The following is a 5,437-nucleotide window of genomic DNA, read 5'->3' as shown; positions in this document are numbered from 1 at the left end:
GTCAGAAGCTGGCAAAGAAGCAACAGAAGGAACGCCAGAAACAGCAGAAATAACTCGAGAAGGAAGAGAAGAGGCTGGAGAGAAGGCGTCGAGTATGTGACTCAACTTATTGTCAGGCGTTAGATAATCTCAGTCGGTGGGGAGATATCATCATTTACCGAAAGTTAAAAGAACGAAAACATCAGAAAGAAAAACAAAAGGAATAACAGTGTTCTTGCACTTACTGTTAAAATCTAGAGAAGAAAAAGGGGTTTTTCGTTTTCCGTTAATGATCGCAAAAAATTATTTTAATGATTATTCTGATCTCATTTATTTATATATACTCGGTGGCCGAGTGGTTAGAGCATGGGACTCAAGACTGTCACGACATCAATCTGAGTTCGAGGGTTCGAGTCACCGGCCGGCGCGTTGTTCCCTTGGGAAGGAAAATAAATATATATATATATATATATATATATATATATATATATACATATATATATATATATTATATATATATATATATATATATATATATATATATATATGGGGCCGCGGTGGCCGAATGGTTAGAGCGTCGGACTCAAAACTGTCACGACGGCAATTTGAGTTCGAGGGTTCGAGTCACCGACCGCCGCGTTGTTTCCCTTAGGCAAGGAACTTCACCTCGATTGCCTGCCTAGCCACTGGAGGACCAAGTCAGCCCAAGTCAGTGCCGGGTAAATAGAGATGGTGACTCGGAAAAAAAAAAAAAAAAAAAACACCGGGCGGAAGGCAATGGCAAACCACCGCTCTAAATTGCCAAGAAAAATCATGGAAGCACATGATTGTCAAGGCCGCGGTGGTCGAATGGTTAGAGCGTCGGACTCAAGACTGTCACGACGGCAATCTGACTTCGAGGGTTCAAGTCACCGACCGCCGCGTTGTTTCCCTTGGGCAAGGAATTTCACCTCGATTGCCTGCCTAGCCACTGGGTGGCTAAGCCAGCTCAAGTCAGTGCTGGTTCCAAGCCCGGATAAAATAAGAGAGAATGTTACCTAAAAAGGTAACACCGGCACTCTCCGTGGAAAGGAACTGGGGACCCTACCACGTACTCACTCCAAGAGCATCACAACGTGAAAACTGCAATTGAGTATCATGCTGTGACCACGGCGGCTCAGACATGAACCTACCGTTAAATGATGATGATATATATATATATATATATATATATATATATATATATATATATATATATATATATATATTGAGGCCGCGGTGGCCGAGCGGTTATTGCTTTGGGCTCAAGACTGTCACGACGGCAATCTGAGTTCGAGGGTTCGAGTCACCGGCCGGCGCGTTGTTCCCTTGGGCATCTCGATTGCCTACCTAGCCGCTGGGTGAGCAAGCCAGCCCAAGTCAGTGCCGGTCACAGAACCGGGTAAATAGAGATGGTGACTCGATAAAAACACCGGGCGGAAGGCAACGGCAAACCACCGCTCTAAAATTGCCAAGAAAGTCATGGAAATCCATGATCGCCAACGTCCTTGTAAGACAAGGCAAAAAAAGAAAGAAAAAAAAAAAAAACATATATATTGCACAGATATCAATATCTACCTATCTATCAATCTACCTGTGTGTGTGTGTGTGTGTTTCAGTAAAGTGTAATTATTGTTTTTTAGTGTGGCAAGAGTGTGGTATTTTTCTGTGATTCATCAATGGTGATTGCCCTGAACCATAAAATATTAAGTCTTTACCCATCTAGGTAGTGCCATAAAATGTGGTTCTGGCTTATACTAGAGCTACTCGACATTTAAGCCGCGCGCTCTCTCACATATGCGCGCATATGAGCACGCTCGCTGATTTAAATAATTCTAGGTAAATCGAACCTAGATACGGCGCTCCTGGCAGCCAAGGCCAGCTGTTGGCCTTACCTGTCACTTTGTCTAATGATATACAAATATGTTTATCAGTATAAACCCCGCCAACTCGCACTGGGCCCGCGCGGTGGGGTAGCGCCCAAACTCCCCAAACATGACACCAAGCAGAATGGAGACAGTTGGGGAAGGCCTACGTCCAACAACGGACCCTCAATGGCTGATAAAAAAAAAAAAAGAAGACTAAATATTTCCGTAAATGTACAAAATAAATCTGTTATGAGTTACTGGTGTATTGAAATGTGTTGATCCCCTAAGAGAACTATGTGATAGGTATTTTATATTAGGTATTTGCGGGCTGTCGATGGTATAAGTGGAAAGAAAAGCGTAAGATCGAGTTTAGTGGCGAAGGATGGTGGAGAGGTCCACGGCTGCTCAAGCATGAGCATACCGTTATTGATTGATCCTTTGTATAGGCAAAGTATATATGTAGTGTATGAAATATAAAAAATATATATCTGCATTTTGTCACTGGCCATCTATTTACATTTTAAGATGAAGTGCAGGGATTCAGTTTCTAGGTGATTTAGTTATTACCGTTGTGAATTTTAACATATATTTAATTTCTTAGTTTATTATTTATTTTTCATCATTTCACAGTTCTTAGTTTTCACCTTTGTTTAATTTTTTATATTTTTTGTTCAGGATTTCTCTCTGTTTTGGGTCCTGCCTCAAAAAGAAGAAATTCTCTTATTCAGACTAAACTCAAAGTGAATAAAGACAAGAGATCAGATTGCAGTGTTCAACATAAACGTCAACTGTGCAACTTAACAACTTTTATGGGAATGATTTTATCCTGAGGGAAGGCACAGCTAATTCTAATCACAAACTTTATTGTTATGAACAGTATTAATGAGGTCGTTGTTCAAAATAACCAGAAGACGCCGTCAATCACAAATACTAATAACAAACAATAACAAACAGACGATGAAACGGGCCTTACCATAAACGGGCCAGCCTTACCATAAAAATAAGAGCACATAACCGCTTCCTATCAGCAAAATAACATACACTTAGATACAGCAGTTACAGCACAATTTGCTTAAACATTATCAACATTCTTTTGTTGCTGTTTTCTCCTTTTTTTAATCTATTTTTCTTGAAGAAGAAGAAACTCAAGCCAGCTAAGCCGACGGAGGCGACGACGAAGATGGGGAGATGGGGAGAGGGTGAATGAGGGTGCACGAAGAAGGTTATGGATATACACACATATTGTAAATACATACATATATAGTCACCGACATGCTGCACACACACACATACACACACACACACACACACACACACACACACACACACACACACACACACACATAAAACACACACACAACATACACGGACACCTACCTCTCAGAATATTCATTTTCCACCGAGCACGTATCCCGGATCAGCATATAATTCCTGTTCACATTGGTGACGGGAAGCCATTGCGGGATTTCCAGGGCCCTCCAGTTCTCTTGGTTTGCCGGGGGAGTAGGGTTCCTGCAGGAGAAGTGCGTGTGAGAACTCTCGTGCGTTGGCATAGAGACGTGTGTGTGTGTTGTGTGTTGTGTGTGAGGTGTGTGTGTGTTCGTGTGTGTGTGTGTGTGTGTGTGTGTGTGTGTGTGTGTGTGTTCGTGTGTGTGTGTGTGTGTGTGCGTGTGTTGTTGTGTTATGTGTGTGTTTCTGTGTGTTTGTGTGTTCTGTGTTGTGTGTGTGTGTGTTCGTGTGTTGTGGGTGTGTGTTGTGTGTGTGTGTGTTGTGTTGTGTGTGTTGTGTGTGTTGTGTTGTGTGTGGTGTGTTTGTGTGTGTTGTGTGTGGTTTGTGGTGTGGTGTGTGTGTTTGTATGTGTTTGTGTGTTTGTGTGTGTGTTTGTGTGTGCGTTTGTGTGTGTTTGTGTGTGTGTTTGTGTGTGTGTGTTTTTTTTTGTGTGTGTTTGTGTGTGTGTGTGTGGTAGTGTGTGTGTGTTTGTGTGTGTGGCTGTGTGTGTGTGTGGAAAGGAACTGGGGACCCTACCACGTACTCACTCCAAGAGCATCACAACATGAAAACTGCAATTGAGAATCATGCTGTGACCACGGCGGCTCAGACATGAACCTACCGTTAAAAGAAGAAGATATATATATATATATATATATATATATATATATATATATATATATATATATAAATGAATATATATATATGTGTGCGTGTGTGTGTGTGTGTGTGTACGTGTGTATGTTGTGTGCGTGTGTATGTTGTGTGTTTGTGTATGTTGTATGTGCGTGTTTGTGTGTGTGTGTGTGCATGAGTCTCTCTACCCACACCCCATTTTACCCTTCTTATTGCCATACTGCCTTGAACTGCTATACGACTTTTGATGTGTAGTACATTTAATCATCAACTAACCCCCTCTTTACCCTTTTCACTACTACACCTTTCTATAGTGCTATATGACCTTTGATGTCTAGCACATTTATTTTGCTTTGTAACTATTAACCATTAATCATTCTTAATGGATAATTAACTTTCGCGGGTCCCACTGGGTCGACAATTTTTCATGTCCTAAACTTTCACCATTGACTGTACTGGACTACGTGATACACCTAAATCCTTAATCTCTTGACACAATTCCTTCATAGTGAAGTCCGAAGGAGTCGCCCAATATGTTTACCAAAGAGTTACAGATCCCTTATTATTTTTTTAATGGTCAGACTACTTATCACTGGAAGATTTTTTTTCCCAAGTGCCCTGTCCTCTTTAACATATATTCTGAAAAAATTACGAGAGGTGCTCTAGAGAATTTTGAAGGAACTGTAGATGTTGGAGGATACAAAATATCAAATCTAAGGTACGCCGATGATATAGTTTTAATTGCCAGCAGTATCACTGAACTACAACAACTACTAGATAAAGTTAGAGAAGCAAGCGAAAAGGCTGGCTTGTTTCTTAATGCCAAGAAAACTAAGATCATGAAGATTCAAAGATAACCGGCAATGAACATTGATGAACATGTTACAGTCAATGGAATGGTTGTGGAAAATGTGAAAGAGTTCACTTATATTGGAGCTGTTTTAACTAATACATATGATGATTCACCGGAGATAAAAAGAAGAATTACCATTGCCAAAAACGTCACAATTGCTCTCAATAACATCTGGAAAGACCGAAGCATTACCTTACGGACAAAGCTGAGATTATTGAACTCATTAGTTTTCCCAATTGCATCATATGGTTCTGAGTGTTGGGTGCTGAAGAAGATAGACAAGAAAAAGATCAATAGTTTTGAAATGTGGTGTTACAGACGAGTACTACGTATTAACTGGACAGAGAAGAAAACGAATGATGAAGTGCTGAGAAAAATGAATTGTAAAGACGGGTTGTTGGACATCTTGAACAAAAGGAAATTAAAGTTTATTGGTCATGTGATGAGAAGTAAAAGTATTGAGAAAAACTTGCTGACAGGGATGGTGATAGGAAACCGAGGAAGAGGCAAACCGAAGACAAGATCGAGTTAAGTGGCGAGGGAGAGGTCCACGGCTGCTCAAACATGAGCATACCGTTATTGATGATGATATATA

This window comes from Penaeus monodon, chromosome 6 (genome assembly GCF_015228065.2).
Source record: "Penaeus monodon isolate SGIC_2016 chromosome 6, NSTDA_Pmon_1, whole genome shotgun sequence".
Classification (NCBI taxonomy): Eukaryota; Metazoa; Arthropoda; class Malacostraca; order Decapoda; family Penaeidae; genus Penaeus; species Penaeus monodon.
The sequence above is the reverse complement of the archived record's forward strand: the minus strand, read 5'-3'. Positions refer to the sequence as shown.